General features: G+C 40.0%; 1 protein-coding gene, 1 long non-coding RNA gene and 1 pseudogene across 4 annotated transcripts in view; 1 reads left to right on the top strand and 2 right to left on the bottom strand.

Annotated features, from left to right (window-relative positions):
- LOC110526060 (palmitoyltransferase ZDHHC16A) overlaps positions 1-19,661 on the top strand; it is a 68,697-nt gene that overhangs the window by 28,180 nt on the left and 20,856 nt on the right. The gene's annotated exons all lie outside the window — the stretch shown is intronic.
- On the bottom strand, positions 5,312-6,549 carry LOC110532500 (annotated as a pseudogene).
- On the bottom strand, positions 12,917-19,637 carry LOC110526081. 3 transcript variants are annotated; one of them, XR_002473876.2, is made up of 6 exons: positions 19,536-19,637; positions 19,226-19,276; positions 13,974-14,053; positions 13,666-13,836; positions 13,469-13,563; positions 12,917-13,377 (listed from the first exon to the last, which is right to left on the bottom strand). It is a non-coding gene; the product is annotated as an uncharacterized LOC110526081 (long non-coding RNA). The 3 variants fall into 3 exon arrangements; XR_002473877.2 differs by having other exon boundaries at positions 19,226-19,286; positions 19,536-19,626; XR_002473875.2 differs by lacking the exon at positions 19,536-19,637 and having other exon boundaries at positions 19,226-19,516.

Consider the following 19,661-nt stretch of genomic DNA (forward strand, 5'->3'; position numbering starts at 1 on the left):
CAGGTTTCCCTCAAGACTTTCCCTGTATTTAGCGCCATCTATCATTCCTTCAATTCTGACCAGTTTCTCTGTCCCTGCCGATGAAAAACATCCCCACAGCATGATGCTGCCACCACCATGCTTCACTGTGGGGATGGTGTTCTAGGGGTGATGAGAGGTGTTGGGTTTGCGTCAGACATAGCGTTTTCCTTGATGCCCAAAAAGCTCAGTTTTAGTCTCATCTGACCAGAGTACCTTCTTGCATATGTTTGGGGAGTCTCCCACATGCCTTTTGGCGAACACCAAACATGTTTGCTTATTTTTTCTGGCCCCTCTTCCATAAAGCCCAGCTCTTTGGAGTGTACGGCTTAAAGTGGTCCTATGGACAGATACTCCAATCGCTGCTGTGGAGCTTTGCAGCTTCTTCAGGGTTATCTTTGGTCTTTTTGATTAATGCCCTCCTTGCCTGGTCTGTGAGTTTTGGTGGGTGGCCCTCTCTTGGCAGGTTTGTTGTGGTGCCATATTCTTTAAATGTTTTAATAATAGATTTAATGGTGCTCCGTGGGATGTTCAAAGTTTAGAAAAACATTTTACAACCCAGCCCTGATCTGTATTTCTCCACAACTTTGTCCCTGACCTGTTTGGAGAGCTTCTTGGTCTTCATGATGCCGCTTGCTTGGTGGTGCCCCTTGCTTAGTGGTGTTGCAGACTCTGGGGTGTTTCAGAACAGGTGTATATATACTGAGATCATGTGACAGATCATGTGACACTTGGATTGCACACAGGTGGACTTTATTTAACTAATTATGTGACTTCTGAAGGTAATTGGTTGCACCAGATCTTATTTAGGGGCTTCATAGCAAAGGGGGTGAATACATATACACGCACCACTTTTACATTTTGTAATTTTTTAAATATTTTTGAAGCAAGTTATTTTTTTCATTTCACTTTACCAATTTGGACTATTTTGTTGATGTCCATTAGATGAAATCCAAATAAAAATCCATTTAAATTACAGGTTGTAATGCAACAAAAATAGGAAAAACGTCAAGGGGGTGAATACTTTTGCAAGGCATTGTAGTGCATAAGGGAAGTACCAAAACACCTCGAAATAGGGGAGGTGAATGCAAGCAGAGGAGGATATTTGGCTAGGATGGAAGAAATTATATATTAAAACCTACAAAAGAGAGACTGTAAACCAGGGGAAAAAAATTCACAATTTTTGGAGGGGATAACCCTCCCCTATTTTGGATGCGCCCCCCCCCCCCCCCCCCCCCCCCCCCCCCCGCCCCCATAGGTAAATTGCAATTTATCCTTTAAAACTTTCACTAAATGTTGCAATAACACTGCCAGCTTATATTAACTGCTTTGAACTCTAAGCACAGATGGGAACATACTTGCTTAGGCACTAATCATGCAAAGACATTTTTTTGTGTGTGATGGTATCAGGGAGATTTGAACCTATGAACTTCTGTTTTTAGTAATGGAATTAGTCCACTGTGCCACCAGAAATGAGCTAGCATGCCATGTGTTTTAAATCATACAAAGCTATTCCTTTTAGTCTATTCAAACAGATCAGGTGTGGCCAATTAGTGGGCGCGAGTTCACAACGTTGGTCTGCAGGGGGACTGGAGTCTGACGACAAAGAAGAATTCATAAGACTGGATGCTGCGTTCTATTCAAAATAGCCTCTCCTAATGACTGCCAGCCCTGGAGGTCTGTCTGGGGATGTTGTGACTTAAACAAGACAAAGAATACAAACAAACATATACCAAAGAAAAATAAACTAGTCCGCCCACCAAGGCAACCATAAATATTTTGCCTGTGTAGCAGCTTAGATGCTAGGGCGGACTCGACCAAGTAACCGTACCCTACCTGCCTAAGTAAGAGTCACAAACTAAAGCTACAGTATGAGCAGCGAAAGGCTTATTAGCTTTACAGTTTGTGAGCCATGCTCTTTCCAGACCTACACAACCATCAAAAGGCATCAATGCTGAGTCCCTGACAGCATTGAACGCCTCTCCCAAACCACATCACAAAAGTTTCACAGAATTCGACCAACAGAGCCAACGGCTCACCATTCCCTGTCCTCCAGGGCGGAACCAAAACTCTCCCCTGAAAGGTTCTGCTCAGGTATTTATGACATTGCTCCCCTCTTATTTCATACCAGACACTGTTTTCTTGTTTTTGCAACACACGGGTTGAAAAATCACGTGATCAAACAAAGATTCAGACTCCATTGATGATGTTCTTCTGATAAAGTGATACACGCATCGGCACACTGCTTCGAGATCTCGATACACTCATTGTAAAGAATGTGGATTTTGTATCATTTATAGCCACTTTTATTAATTGCACTGCACAAGTGTCCAAGAGGTCTAAGAAGCTGGACATCATTGTATCTTAAGCTGAAAAAGTTTTTGGGGCTTCAAGGACTGTCCCCAGAATACATCCCTCCCTCACAAGATCCTTCTGAGCCTGTGTAGGGACCTGATTAGAATTTGAACAGAAAATGCAGGTTGATTTAGTTTACTTTAACCTTCTTTTTGATAATCTGTATGAATATTCTTTACCCCACGTTTTTATTTTTGGAGATCTTTATTATCCACTCGCACAGTAGGTGGCGGAATGCACATCCAATTGTTGCAAACGCCATTGTATCAGAGAAGAAGAAGAAAAATTAGTAGCTGCGGCCAACTCACCTGAACACACTTAACAAGATAGAGGATAGAGAGCGTTTTAGATGTAGCTGAGAACAGAATGTATGTTTTTCAATAACATTCTTAGAACGTTCTTTGAACGTTACTAAGGTTCTCTTATGGTTGTTATGTAAAAGTTGTAAACGTTCTGGGAACATTACTTTAAAAAGAACCATGAGGAAATCTGCAGGAAATGTTGTATTGACGTTCAAACACTGAAGAGCGTTGTTTCTTAACCTTCTTGGGAACAATTTTAGAACATTCCTTTAAGTACAACAATGAGAACCTGGTGGAAATGTATGCTGTTATGCAGTATCTAAATTCCCACAGGAGAACATTGTTTCTTAATGTTCTATGAACTATCTGAGAACATGTCTTCCTAATGTCAAACCATTTGGAGAACGTTCTTAGAACATTACCAAAAATATAATTAATTGTAACAATGTTTTAACTTTTAGGAAACGTTCTGTTAAAGTAATGAAATACCAAGATTTTTATTTTTATTTTGTCAATTTTGTTAAAACTGCCGAGAATGTTCCAAAGCCAAAAAACTATCCTGCACCATTCCCAGAACGTTGTGGGAAGGTTGTATGCAAAATAACCAGAGGACAGAACATTATGTCGAACTGCTTTGCTTTATCTTGGCCAGGTCGCAATTGTAAATGAGAACTTGTTCTCAACTTGCCTACCTGGTTAAATAAAGGTAAACATTTTTTAAAAAAAAATAAAATAAAAAAAATGTGCTAGATGGGAAGTGAAATTAATATATTGGGGTAAAGCGTGTCAATCTTGACACTTATACAGTGCCTAGCGAAAGTCTACACACCCTTTGCAAGGCCTTCACATTTTGCTGCCTTAAAATTTTAAAAGGTGAATTTACTCAGCAGGACCCAGACATTAGAAGGAGACACAGAGACCACATAGAGCCTCACTGTAGAATAGATGGGCTACACTACAGTGACTCCAGACTCCACTTTCAGACCCCGTCCTTGGGCAGGTGGGATAAGTTGCAATTGACATTTTGCGGCGGACTTCAGAAACAAGCCTGGCTTTCATGGTGCCGTTTGAACACTGGGGGAATCTCCTGCAAAGGTCACTGAGCCCATTTCCCTTCCTTCCTCCCCACCACCCATCAATCCCCCCTGTAAAGAGCTTTATTGCTTTACCTCCTCTCCGCTTTTCTCCTGCACTTCAGTTACTGGCACCAGTCCTATTCTAATGGTCTATATAGGAAGTGAAAGAGGGGAGACATGAAATGGCATCTTATTTTAAGTCGTATATTGCACCTACTTCAACTACCCCTTTTATGTCCACATGATCCAACATGAATACAAACAGTTTTTCTTTTTAGTTTCACAAACATACACTTAACAAATGGAAACTGAGTTGAAAACACTTTCACATGTTCACATTGAGTGCTGCACAGACACTTGAAACAGTATGTACTGTACGTGTAAAGATGTCCTGTTAAAAACAGGCTAAATACATTTGAGACAAACCATTTGAAACACTTGAGGTATGCTTGTTATAGGCCTAGTTTGCAAGTTACAATGGTTCCATATTGATGGAATATCACATATCTTTTTGCTAATCTCCGCAATCTTCTTTATCATCAGACTTCTGCTTCTTTTCCCCCCCATCAGTGCAGCTATCCTGGTCCTCTCCTTCCTCTGGTAGCAACTGGCGAAGCTTCTCAAACTCCTCCTTAATTTGCTTTATTTTCTTAATCAAGCGCACCTCATGTATTTGACATACAGTACAAGGTTTTACCACAAAGGTAGTAAGCCAGACTGTCATACCTGCTTGCTCGACTATGTAGCCCACAGTATGTCTCAAATCTTTTATATGTCCTGAATATCTCTTCATTATCTCTCAAACAACCATTCATACTGTCATTTTAATTATGTGCAAGTGTAATGGGGGTCAGTGTAGAGCTGGGCCATACGGACAAAAATCGGTGTTGCTCCGAAATTGCCTGAATTGATGCGATAAGGATAAGTTTCTGACATGCACCACATTTCTTTATTTATTATCCTTTAAAAAGATGCACCATGCAGATATCGATCCACCATTGCCTGGTTCCAAAAATTCTAATAGTTTGCCTAATTTCAGTTTATGTGACAAAGCAAGAAAGTATAATATAGAGAATCAGTGAACTATCTAAACCACTGTGAAGTATATTTTCCATAACCAAAAATATTGTATTTTCAGCTGTTTGAAGCTGGTGTACAAAACCAAAAGTAAAAGACGCAAAAACAAAATCTAACAACGGGTCGCATAGCAATAGCACACATAGAACATATCTACTGCTTTTTAGACTTGCTTTCAATGAGAATGGCAGATCTATAAAACACATTTCTATGTGAATTTTGTCAGGTCGCCCAAAAAGTGACATATTGCAGCTTTAAACTACTACAGTACCACTAGCTTGATCGTTGTAGCCATCAATTGTACAAATAACAATTGCCCATATTAACAAGCTTATTTCATGTTAAACTACACAGTTCTCTAGTATGGGCTACTTATGGTAATGAATGATATTAGCAAAATGCCTACGATAAGTGATGACTTTGGTCTGTGTCAATTATTTTCGGTTTATCGTCCTAGCTTTAAATCAGTGTACTGCTAACAGCTTAGTTTCCTTCACTGTCCGACTGCCCCATACTGGGCTCGAACCAGTGATCCTCTGCTTTGAAGCGCATCACTACGACATGTCTCTGTAGCCCCTGGTCCACATTCCACAGTTTCTCCATATCAAAACACTCCCTTGTCCTCCACAAACTATTCAAACAGGTGCAGCACCCACCCCAAAGTAGTTGCCCTTGGTGGCCAGGTAGACCATTCACCCCGAGGCCAACAGTCTGGAGGGTGTTGTGAAGAGCTGAGTTGTACGCTGTGTTGTAAATGGTCCCCGAGGTGCAGATTACGTCATATTTAGGGGACGGATCTTCCTTGAGGACCAGCGCTAGGAACATTGTCCAGTCTCCTGAGAAGAAACGGCAGCAGGACAGCTTTGGATGCTAGGAGGGGTCCAGAGCTTGCCTCTTGGGCAATATGCTGCCATCCTCTCCCTCCTATTTTTTCTGTTCATTATTCTTCATCTCCTTTGACTTTTCCTCTTCCTTCCTTACCTTCTTGTCCTCCTCCTCCTATTCTTCGTCTATGATTGTCTCATTGTCTTGTCCTTCCACCTGACAGTCTAGCAGTGCGTTAGACAGCGTGAACCATTTTATAACGGTACTATTATAGTCCTGGAAATGGGCCCGACTTGCACATTTCTTTAGTGCCAGTAGGCCCAGCAGTCCAGCACCGTAGCCCAGATCTAGACTACTCTTCCCCCCCGAACGTCTCCCACTCTTTCTCTAGCAGCTCCATGAGGTCATAGGTACACTCAGAGCTCAGGGATGATAACGAGTTTCCCACTAGTAATTACAAGTTGGAGCGCTGTTCCAGTCGATGTTTCCCAGTTGTATGTTGTAAATTCCCACTTCCCACTTGGTTATGAACACAACATAATTTTAGCAACCTCCATGCAGCCACGTGTTAATGACATATTAGGGCACATCAAATCCATAATGCATTGTGGGTAAATGGTGACTGACTGACTGATTGATCGACAAATAATAATGAGTAGGTGTTTATGATGCAAGGTGATTTTTAGATCAGTCAGTCAGGCTGTTGTCTGCGCTGTCAGCTGCAATGCCGAACAAGCCTGTTAACTACACGCGTCAGAGTCATGCGGACTGGAAGGAAAGGTTATATGAACATGCCTGCTGCCCGAATGGATGACGTATGTCACGCAGCTGAGAGTAGAGTGTGGGAGGAAGTGAGCTTGTTCGTGGAGGCCCAAGGCGGAGGAAGGAAAGACCATGGAAGCACTGTTTGAGTCAGATGGTGAATAGAAGAAAAATAAACTGTAGCATTAAAAAATGGAGCAAAACGGGCTAAAGTTGTTAAGAAAGATGTAGAGTGTGTTTTATGGATGTGTGTTTGGGAGATCTATTTGCGGTCAAGGAGATGGTGGAGGATGCCCTGGGAAAAGTGGAGTTAATCAAAGTGGCCATACACACACACACACACACACACACACACACACACACACACAGATTAATGGACTGCTGAATGTATATATATATTTTCTCTTGCTTTGTTTGCTCTTTTCAGAAATACGTCTATCCCTGATAAGCTACCTGGGAAAGGGCTGAAAATAGCCCATCTTAATGTATGTAGACTTAGAAATAATGTTAATGAAATCAATAACTTACTAACATCAGAAAACATTAATATATTAGCCCTTTCTGAGACTCACTTAGATAATTAATTTGATGATACAGCAGTAGCAATACAAGGACATAACATCTATAGAAGAGACAGAAAAGCTTATGGGGGAGGTGTTGCTGTATATATTCAGAGCCATATCCCTGTAATGCTTAGAGAAGATCTTATGTCAAGTGTTATTGAAATGTTGTGGTTGCAGGTTCACTTGGCACATCTAAGGCCTTTTAATTTGGGGTGCTGCTATTGGGCAACACCAAGTGCTAACAGTCAGTATCTAAATAATATGTGTGAAATGCTTCATAGTGTACAGTACCTTGCAAAAGTATTCAAGTATTTGTGTTTTTCCTAATTTGTTGCTTTACAACCTGTAATTGAAATTGATTTTTAGTTGGATTTCATGTAATGGACATACACAAAATAGTCCAATTTAGTGAAGTGAAATTGAATAAATTACATGTTTCCACAAAAAAAAAAAAAAAAAACATGGAAAAGTGTTGCGTGCAGATATATTCAAGCCTCATGATGAGTTGATCATTTGAATCAGCTGTGTAGTGCCAGGGCAAAAACAAAAATGTGCAGCCCTTTGGGTCCCCAGGACCAGGTTTGAGAACCGGTGATCCAGACCAATCTAGACAAGCCTGAAGCCTATAAAAGAACATTGTCTCCACTATGTGCATGTCGAAACCCATGATGTCATGGATGAAATAGGGCACTCGAGGGGTAGTGTGTACAAGTGTCAACGAGTGGAACAGATCAGTCATATAGAGATGAATGTGACAGACAGTATATAGATGAATGTGTACACAAACTATCGGTAAGTGAAACATGACACGTATGATAACCGGAACAACCACATTAATCCTTCTTCCTCATCATGTTATATTGACAGCTACTCAGGTGTAAGCAGCTAGGTGGTTCTGCCTTGTTTGTTATTCTTCCTAGGAAATCCCCCTTTCTCTCTCACTGGTTTTACTGTATTTCCCCCCCTTCTCTATGTCTCTGTTACAGTATTTACGTGATGAGGCTGAAAAGGGGATTCCACTCTAGCTATACCGGTATGTCAGCATGCTTGACTTCTCTTACTCTACATAATCTACCCTGGTTGGTCCCCACTCATAGGGTTACTGTAATAACCCAGTTAGCACATTTGGTTCCTTGGATGTTGTGGGAACGTACATTTTTTGGTTTTGTAAGGTATTGGGTGTCGTGAGGGTGAAGTCAGGCGCAGGAAAACAGAGAGTTCAATATAGTGCTCTTTTAATGCACACACGTTGAACCACGGCCACCCCACTAAACACTGGGTGCTCAAACAAAATGCCCCAGACACGGTGAACCACGGCCACCCCACTAAACACTGGGTGCTCAAACAAAATGCCCCAGACACAGGGAACGAAAACAGTCCAGCACTATACACGAACATACACCAACACGTTCGTCTGTATCAAACACCAGGGTTACAATAATCAATCCCGCACAAACAAATGGGCCGGCTGACTAATAAAGCCCAACTAATTACAACAAACTTAAAACAGGTGTAATCAATAAACACATAAGGAGGGGGAGAAAATAATCAGTGGCAGCTAGTAGGCCGGCGACGATGACCGCCGAGCGCCGCCCGTACAGGAAGGGGAGCCACCTTTGGTCGGAGTCGTGACAGGTTTCCCATTAGTTCTGGGAATGAAGCCAGAATTTTCCTGAATGGTAAAACGGAATGTTTTTTAAACATTCTGAGAATGGAAGTGAAAATTTCGCATGTTCTGGGAATGTAACTGTTTTGGTTGTCGGATGTTCTCTGAACATTTTACTATGGTTCACAGAAGGTTTTCCTGGAAGGATTTATTAATGGAAATTCTAAGTTATTTGGAGGTTTTTGAACAACTTCCTTAGGGACAGATCTAAATTTACTGCCGACCCTTGTTTATAAAATTCGATATCGACTTTGCTACTTCAGCATGCGTTTGTGGCACAGCCGGAGCCTGTAGCAAGAAGATTGAGGGTTCACCAACCGCCACAGACGAGCTCACTCTCACTGCCTGTTTCATTACTTCATGATCAGCTAGGGGAAATCATATTTTCAACATTTTGATGCCATATTTATAATTATATTGAATATATGCAACACTAGTCTAGTGGTTAGGATTCGGCGTTCCCACCGCCGCGGCCCGGGTTCGAACTGCTCTTAGGGCTCCTGAGTGGCGCAACGGTCTAAGGCACTGTAATTCAGTGCAAGAGGTGCTATAGTCCTTGGTTTGAATCTAAGCTGAATCACATCCAGCCGTGATTGGGTGGCACACAATTGGTCCAGCGTCATCTGGGTTTGTCTGGGGTAGGCCGTCATTGTAAATACGATGTGGTGTTGAAGTCATCATGTTTTGTTTATTGGTTGTGTGGTGTAAAATGAAAATAATAATAAATATAAAAAAACATTTTTCACCAACAGGTTTTGGCACCACACAACCAATAAACAAAACATACCGACTTCAACACCACAATAAATAGAATACAGTGCCTTGCAAAAGTATTCATCCCACTTGGCGTTTTTCCTATTTTGTTGTATTACAACCTGTAATTTAAATCAATTTTTATTTGGATTTCATGTAATGGATATACACAAAACAGTCCAACTTAGTGAAGTGAAATGGAAAAAAATACTTGAATATGTATTCACCCCCTTTGCTATGAAGCCCGTAAATAAAATCTGAATAGTTATACAAGTTCAAGTTCTGTTTTTTTGGTCTTATTTCTTGTTTGTTTCACAATATAAAATATTTTGTATCTTCAAAGTGGTAGGCATGTTGTGTCAATCAGATGACACAAACCACCCAAAAATCTTAAAATTAATTCCAGGTTGTAAGGCAACAAAATAGGAAAAATGCCAAGGGGGTGAATACTTTCACAAGCCACTGTATGTGATGTAAACAGAGAGGTCTACTTTCTTGGGGACCTGAGTATTGACTGGTTTTCATCAAGCTGTCCGCTCAAGAGGAAGCTTCTTACTGTAACCAGTGCCTGTAATCTGGTTCAGGTTATTAATCAATATCAGGATGTTTACAAACACTACAGGAACAAGATCATCCACATGTATCGATCACATTTTTACTAATACTGTAGAACTTTGTTCTAAAACTGAATCTGTACCCATTGAATGCAGTGATCACAATATAGTGGCTATATTCAAGAAAGCCAAGTTCCAACAGCTGGGCCTAAAAGTGTATAAGAGATCATACAAAAGATTTTGCTCCGACTCTTATGTGGATGATGTTAAAAAAATATTTGTTTGTCTGATGTGATTAATGAGGAGCATCCAGATGCTGCACTTGATTAATTTATCAAATTGCTTCTTCCAATTATTGATAAACATGCACCCTTTAAAGAAACTGACTGTTAGAATTGTTAAGGCTCCATGGATTGATGAGGAATTGAACAACTGTATGGTTGAAAGAGATGGGGCAGAAGGAGTGGCTAATATGTGGCTGCAAATCTGTCTTGCTTACTTACTGCAAATTTGAAATTATGTGACTAAATTTAACAAAAAGAAGAAGAAACTGTATTATGAAGCCAAGATCAATGATATAAAGATTGATGGAAAAAAAACTTGAGTACTTTAAATGAAAGACAAATTCAATTCCATCTGTCATCGACATGGCTTATTCATCACAAAACCATTTGATTTTGCCAATTATTTGAATGATTATTTAATCATTGGAAAAGTGGGAAAACTTAGGCAGGAAATGCCAACAACGAACAGTGAGTAATTGTATTCCTGCATAAAAAAAACTAATAATGAAAGAAAAGCATTGCAAATTTGAATTTTGTAAAGTTGTGGGAGAAATGGAAAAATTATTGTTATCGATCAATAATGACAAACCTCCTGGGATTGACCACATAGATGGAAAGCTTCTGAGGATGGTAGCTGACTCTATAGCCACTCCTTTCTATCAAATGTTTAATCTGAACCCAGAGTAAAGTCTTTGTCCTCAGGCCTGGAGGGAAGCCAAAGTAATTCCGCTACCCAAGAGTGGTAAAGCGGGCATTACTGGTTCTAATAGCAGACCTATAAGCTTGCTGCCAGCTCTTAGCAAACTGTTGGAAAAATTGTGTTTGACCAAATACAATGCTATATCTCTGAAAACAAATTTCCAACAGGCTTTCAGCATGCTTTAGAGAAGAGCACTCAACATGTACTGCACTGACACAAATGACTGACGATTGATTGAAAGAAATGGATAATAAGCAGATTGTGGGAGCCGTACTGTTAATGTCAATACAGCCTTTAATATTGTTGACCATAACCTGTTGTTGAAATAAAGTACACTACTGTTCAAAGGTTTTGGGTCACTTGGAAATGTCCTTGTTTATGAAAGAAAAAAAGAAAAAAAATGTCCATTAAAATAACATCAAATTGATCAGAAATACAGTGTAGACACTGTTAATGTTATGACTATTTTTATGGAATATTTACATAGGCTACAGAGGCCCATTATCAGCAACCATCACTCCTGTGTTCCATTGGCATGTTGTGCTAGCTATTCCAAGTTTATCATTTAAAAAGGCTAATTGATAATTAAAAACATTTTGTAATTATGTTAGCACAGCTGAAAACTGTTGTGCTGATGAAACTGGCCTTTAGACTAGTTGAGTATCTGGAGCATCAGCATTTGTGGGTTTGATTACAGGCAGAAGGGTTATCTAATGATCAATTAGCCTTTTAAAGTGATCAACTTGGATTAGCTAACACAACATGCCATTGGAACACAGGAGGGATGGTTGCTGATTATGGGCCTCTGTACGCCTATGTAGATATTCCATTACAAATCAGCCAGTTCTAGCTACAATAGTTATTTACAACATTAACAATTCCCCTCATTTTGTCTGTCATAGTTGAAGTGTACCTATGATGAAAATGACAGGCCTCTCATCTTTTTAAGTGGGAGAACTTGCACAATTGGTGGCTGACTAAATACTTTTTTGCCCCACTGTGTGTGTGTGTGTATGTACATATATATTTTACTGGACTGATGCCCTGCATCTGATGGTCAGTCTGAGGGGAGGGAGGGAGCTTTGGTGAGGCTGCCTCTCACCCGACTCACCGCCCCTCTGCTGAGAAAAGGGGATACAGTCTTCCAGCGGATGGCGGACTGCATTATTTCTACCTCATTCCCCAATTCATGTTGTCACTCCTATGACCAGGGAAAGTGAAACATTCCTCGATTTAAAAAAAGACAAGCTGCTAAAAATAACAAAGCAAGCTTATTGGAACGCTTTGCTTTAGTCATTCAGTGCAGCTACAGTGCTGGTTGTAGTGTGAGTGAAAGTATGGAGGATGTTCAACACTTTAATCCATAAAATGCACAAAGTGTTGACAGTGCTGAATAAAAACAGACATGCACTTACTCATAAAAACAGCAGCCCTTTGTTGTACCCTAGTCGTTGAGTTTCTAGTTATGGTTTTATACATTTTTAAATTTCAGTCTCAACTGGCAGCTTCATTAAATAGTACCCGCCAAACACCAGTCTCAACGTCAACAGTGAAGAGGTGACTCCGGGATGCTGGCTTTCAAGGCAGAGTTGCAAAGAAAGCGCCATATCTCAGACTGGCCATTAAAAGAAAAGATTAAGATGATTAATGTTACTTCCCTTACAGATCACAAAAATCAGCTAATTTCCTCTCAATTCATAAACAAATCCGTTTGATTCATACACTGGCTTGTCTGGCTGTCATGTTTATATCTTAACCTGCCCTTCCCTCATCTACACCAAAATAATATAATTTATGTAGTCCTCTAGTATGATACATTTTTTTCTATCTCGCATAGCTCACTAGCACACCCTTGTGGTTGAATATATATATGTATCTATTGTAGATCCTAGGACACAACAATAAGTAATGTGGAACTACTAAATACCATCAAGGGATACCTTACAATTAACACCTTGTGAAACAGCTGTGAAAACCAACCTGGCAATATTAAAGATTTTAATACATAAAACATTGATATTCTTTTGGTACAGTTGTGGCACTAATATTTTTCACAGATTTTTTGTACACTCATGGCAATCAAAAACTAAAATACAGAATTCTGGTGTGTGGAATATAAAGGAGGTGGTTGCTGTGTGGGTGGGAGGTTCTGCCTGTCACTTGTTCACGACAGGCAGCCAGTCTCAGTGGTGTTTGCAGTGCTAGTGTTTTTAGTTAGTTAAATCTGTGTATCGCACATATGTGCCCAGCATGATAGAGCACGAAAACTTTCTTAGCAGATAATGACGACAACAGTAGCTGTAGCAGATGTCATGAAAAGTTGGAGTGGTTGGTAATGGAGGACATCAGGCTGGTACCCTTCTGACTCAGAACCAGACTGATCTGAACTCACTGGCTCTGGTGGATGGGATACCTCCTGGGGTGCTCGGACAGTCGATGGTCCTAAAGTCATTTGGAAAGGTAAATTGAAGAGGTACATTCAGCATAACTACAATTTCTTGTTTTCTCAAATGTCAACCAAAGCTTAACATACTTTGTCTAATGGGCTTCACTGAAGTGCAGGGCATCAGGGCTTTCGGTGGTCGACCGTCCAACTGGAGAAGGTTGTTAGCTTCCACCGAGGTAACCCTAGGAAGACAAAGAGAAAAATATAATTGATAGGGAAACTAAAATTGGCTTCAGGTTGTTTTGTGTGCAAATGAAAATAATTATCTGAGATGTGTTATTCACCTTAACGGATGGTGACTCCAGCTAGGAGCGAAAAAGCAGCGAGGTTCCCCCAAGTCTTGCCTTCCTTTCGTCCTTCTTCCAAACCCAAGTAATTTGCCCAGATGTCAAAGTACTTGCCCTTCTTTACTTCCCCTTCTTGATTCTCCCCCGGTAGCTCTCCTTCTGTTTCTCCTGCGCATTGTCGATGTTCAGTCTCACATTGATTGACAACAGGACTAAATGCAAATTATATTTCATATTACAAATACATTTCTTACATCTCTTGGAGAAGGCCAGAAAATAAATGAACAGCAGACAATTATTTTTACCTCGTCAAAAACCTTCACATCCTTCTCAGTCTGTGCAAGAAGGTGGTTCCCGAAGGCATTCTGACGAGGTACACAGTGATCTGAAAGTATGTTACACAAAAATCACAAATGTGAAAGACTACAGTTTATGCAATAATTGTACAGTTGAAGTCGGAAGTTTACATACACCTTAGCCAAATACATTTAAACTCAGTTTGTCCTGACAGTTCCTGAGATTTAATCCTTATAAAGATTTCCCTGTCTTAGGTCAGTTGGGAGTCAGTTGGCTCAGTTTTAAGAATGTGAAATGTCAGAATAATCGTAGAGTGATTTATTTCAGCTTTAATATCTTTCATCACATTCCTAGTGGGTCAGAAGTTTACATATACTAATTGAGTGTTCAGTAGCATTGTCGTTAAATTGCTTAACTTGGGTCAAACGTGTCGAGAAGCCTTCCACAATAAGTTGGTTGAATTTTGGCCAATTCCTCCTAACAGCTGGTGTAACGGAGTCAGGTTTGTTGGCCTCCTTGCGCACACACGCTTTTTCAGTTCTGCCCACAAATGTTCTATATTATTGAGGTCAGGGATTTGTGATGGTCACTCCAATATCTTGACTTTGTTGTCCTTAAGCCATTTTGCCACAACTTTGAAAGTGTGCTTGGGGACATTGTCCATTTGGAAGACCCATTTGCGACCAAGCTTCAACTTCGTGATTAATGTCTTGAGATGTTGCTTCAAAATAACCAACATTTTCCTCCCTCATGATGCCATCTATTTTGTGAAGTGCACCAGTCCCTTTTGCAGCAAAGAACCCCCACAACATGATGCTGCCACCCCCGTGATTCACGTTTGGGATGGTGTTCTTCGGCTTGCAAGCCTCCACCCTTTCAGAGAACATTTCTCCAAAAAGTACAATCTTTGTCACCATGTGCAATTGCAAACCGTAGTCTGGCTTTTCTATGGGGGTTTTGGAGCAGTTGCTTCTTCCTTGCCGAGCGGCCTTTCAGGTTATGTCGATATAGGACTCGTTTTACTGTGGCTATAGATACTTTTGTACCCGGTTCCTCCAGCATCTTCACAAGGTCATTCCTTTCCTATTGTTCTGTTATTGATTTTCACACCAAAGTAAGTTCATCTCTAGGAGACAGAACGTGTCTCCTTCCTGAGCGGTATGACGGCTGCGTGGTCCCATGGTGTTTATACACATCGACGTGGTATGGAAATTTTGTGAAGGGGATAGCGTTGTTCACTAAGTGGAGCGCATCGACGTGGTATGTCCTAATTTTGTGAAGGGGATAGCGTTGTTCACTAAGTGGAGCGCTCTCAGCAAGACAGGGAATTGGTCCTGGGAGAAAATGGTTGGGAAAAAAGGGGTCCTCATTAGTGAGACGTTTCCTTTTAAGACCAGACTACCTCTATACTCAATGGCTATCGGTGTCTTTCAAGAGTACATTTTTTCTGTCAGGACTGACTTCGATTGTAACTATGGTTACTCAGGGTTGGCAACTCAGAACCCCCTTTCCAGAGGTTTATGCATCTTATGAACTTTTCCTGTATTTGCACCCCATTTATTAATAAATCCCCCATCATAGTAATATTTCCGATGATATCCCCCCACAATACCTTCCCCCATTTCTACCCCACCTGGACTAGAAAACATTCCACAAATTAAAATACACCCCCCTCCCACAAACCACTAAAAAGGTTTCATCCAAATCTGGCAACCCTATTTAGCTTTCGCGCAAAGGTAGGCTTGTATTTGAGGTGATAATCTGTGAGGCGATAACATTTTATTTGCCTTGTCAAAAACTGCATGTGCTCAGGTTGTGTACTCTGTAACAAGCACATCAAAGATTTGTTACATGGTGAAAAGTGGCCAGACTAAATTGATCTTATTCGGGCAACAGGTGCAGCCATCTTTGACTTTGTTTATTTGCGTTTTTAGTGAATGGCGTTCTGGGATTAGGGAGTTCTCTTGTCAAACAAACATGGCTGCCATCACAAAGAATTTAGCTGTTAGTTTAGCTGACACATATCTCTTTTCTAAACAATTTTACATTTCTCCCTTTTGCTCACCAGAGATGTGGTACATTGCAAATAAGTGTAGCCGTTAGATCGATAACTCATGTTTTTTGTCAGTGCAACCTGGTATTTAGATTGGCTGTGGATGTGTTCCGTGTGATACTTGGATGATGAAGTTTGCGTTGATCTTTTAAAATTAAAGGTGAAATTGTGGAATAAAGTTTAGACATTTTATTTTTCATCAGTACAAAACATTATTTAGATGCTTTTCAGACAACACCGCAGGGACCACTCAACAATGATCACAAATAAGTGATTGTACAGGTCAAAAGGTTAATGACTGGGATACGCCCACACCATTCTGTTGTTGGGGTATGCCCAAAGCTTTCCAATACAAAAAAAGCTGCTTTTTAACATGCTTAATAAAAAATTGTGAAGGAAAACTATTTTACTCAATGTAATTCATTTTAAGTGATATTTCATAGAAATCTAGAAACACTGGACAGCTACTTTAAAGGTAGACTTTGGGAAAAACTCAAATATTGTCTTTAAACTGTAAAAATCATCAATGCACCATTATACTAGGTAATTTAATGCAATATATTAATAACATATTTGGCTACAGAAGTGCCATTTCTTACCGCTACAGCTTCCGTCCAAAAACAAATCCTGAAAAATGATGTCAACACATACTGGAGGAGTTACTGTTTAGCTACATTGGCTAGCTTAGCTAACAAATGTCAGTCGCATGACCAAATGACAACAATAAACTACCAAATACACAGCCCATTTCTGCTTGAAAATTGAGAAAGAGGAGGAGTTGGACCTTTTTTGTGCCCAAAGTCGACTGTGTATGCAAATGTCCTACAATTTCACACATTTTGCCATTGCTTATGACATGTTCATATGCTATATGGGGTACCCCTGACCAAAACCCCCCCAAAAACTATTCTACATGGACATGTCCCACCCACCCCCCCTGGTAATTTTGCCTATGACAAAGAAATGTGTGCTCTAATAATCTATTCCAAGGCTGAACATGAGTTTCAAGTTTGGGGAAGTTTACAAGTTATCCTTCAACTTCTACCGATCTGCGTGCCAGTTATGATTTTCACAAGTGCATTTTTCATGGAAGAGTTTAATTTTAATAATGTTTTAGTTTCTCAAAATCATTGTCACGTGGTTAATATTTCTAATTGGAATTAAAATGATAAAATCTAAAAGTTAAAATTCCACTAATGCCAGAGCACCAGGCTCTGTCATATGTACACATTGATTCACAGTTAGCCATTGGCGGCTAAAGAAATGAGCGCATGGAATGAAGCCAGGGGTCTCCAATCTGTTCTAGCATGAGAGCTACTTTCAAAAAATAACGTCCTGAGCAAAAAAAAATTCTAGCTTTCAAATAGGCACATTCTCCTCCTCTCCCCTGCAACTCTTCCCAAGGTCCTTAATGTACAAGAAAGTAGTCCAGTGTTCTGTCAATATACCTGATAAAATTATGGTTAATAAAAATCTGTTTTTTTCCCCAAAATCGGCTTTATTTTTCACTCTTAAAATTACAATTGTTCACAGAGAAACAAAATTTGATGTTCTGAGCCCATGTCAATACTTTAGACATTTCTTTAGGTCTAGAAGAAAACGAACACATTTAAAATTGAGTGCAAGTCCCCTTTTAATTGCGCATCTGGCCCTTTAATTGCGCCACCGAAGAATTTCTACACAAACTGTCTGAAACGGTTTCAGGGAAGCGCATCTGCGTGCTAGTCGCCCACACCAGGGTCTTGACCTGACAACAGAGTGCCCCATGGTGGCGGTGGGGTTTTGGTATGGGCAGGCATAAACTACGGACAACAAACAATTGCATTTTATCGACGGCAATTTGAATGCACAGAAATACTGTAACGAGATCATGAGCCCTTTTTTCTAAGATATATATACCCAGTCTTGTGAAATCCATAGCTTATGGCCTAATTAATTCATTTCAATTGACTGAATTTCTTATGAACTATAAACCAGTCAAATCTTTGAAATGGTTGCGTTTATATTTTTGTTCAGTGTAGATACAAATGATATACTTACTCATGATACACTTCTGCCAGGTAAGCCTACTTTGCAATTAACATTAAGTTGAGAAGGTTTTGGGGAAAGTATTTTTTTAAACTCACAAGATGGTTATCACATCAACTGGCTACACATGGAGTGATTTACAAAAGTGCCCCCCACACCGACAGACAGGGGCAATATTGCTGGAAATTGGCAGATAGAGTTAGACACTATTGGCTTAAAAAATCAAAACTTAACCAGGGGGTGGGATAATGTCAATGTTAGGGCCTACTTGTAAGATTTGTTTATGACAGTTTGCGGTGGAACACGTGAAAATTGCATGTACTTTCAGAATTGTTTGGCGAACTACTCATAGGTGAGCTACGCGGTCGACCTGTTGGAAACCCCTGGCCAATGTAGAAGCAGGCATATAACTTCCATTGCGAACTAAGTGAAAATACAGAAAGTTGACCAATATAAACGCATTCGTCGCTCTACTCCATCGGTCTGCCTCCTTTTCTATCTGTCTTGACTTGAGCTATGAAGTGCATTGTAGCCTATCAAATCAATCAACTGGCTCCGGCCCAATGACTGTTATATATATATATATATATATATATATATATATATATATATATATATATATATATATATCCCGAAGCTGTTGCCAGCGAACTTGCAACATTGTATCAACTAGCCTATTCCGGGCCCTCGGTTTCCTGCACCAGTGAGCTCCGGACACAGCTGATTTTGTACAAAGGGAAATGTGTTCATGTATTTTATGACATTACCACTGGATATTGGTATCCTCAGAGCATTACATGTTAACATCTTAACATTAAGATGACAGAAAAGACACTCATTGCTCACATGGAGCGCTCCAACCAAAATGCAATGGAACATTTGTAAATTAAGGTATGAAATAAACCAAAACTTGTTTATCACAAGTGTAACAGGTTGTGAACTGCAAAAGTTTCCACTCTGAGAACGGCAAATGACTGTAGGACTAATTAATCTATGCATTAACATAACTGAATGTAACGAAATGACGCGAATAACCGTACATTTACTACTGGTCACAGGTAATGAGGAATTGATCAAAATAAACAAAATGGCAAACCATTAACACAATAAAACAATGACTGCACAGCATTAATGTCTAGCTACATGTTTGTAAAAAAAAAAAAAAAAAAAATTACTCACGTCCCGATATTGGTGTCCAACCACTTCAGCGAGAATTTGAAATTTGTCTAGCTGTGAAGGGCTCATCAGGATGAATCATTAGTACACTGCAAATTGACCGCAATAATCCCAAACATATATACTAAACCTTGATTACGTTGATAAAAATCACATGCCTCTATTTATGCGTGTGATTACTTGGTTACAGATTTTCTAAATTAAAATAATTTTGAGCTGATTTCCTGGTGATTTTTGTCTTCTCAAACAACTGAAATTATATTTAAAAAGTGGGTTAACTGCCTTGTTCAGGGGCAGAACGACAGATTTTTACCTTGTCAGCTCCGGGTTTCCACGAAGCAACTTTTCAGGACGACTAATTAGGAGGACTGACAATCGAATGTATTCGTCTCGACTGCCGCTGTGCGACATAAGTCATCAATTAGGGCACCATGTCAAT

This window comes from Oncorhynchus mykiss, chromosome 1, assembly GCF_013265735.2.
Source record: "Oncorhynchus mykiss isolate Arlee chromosome 1, USDA_OmykA_1.1, whole genome shotgun sequence".
In the NCBI taxonomy this organism is placed as follows: domain Eukaryota; kingdom Metazoa; phylum Chordata; class Actinopteri; order Salmoniformes; family Salmonidae; genus Oncorhynchus; species Oncorhynchus mykiss.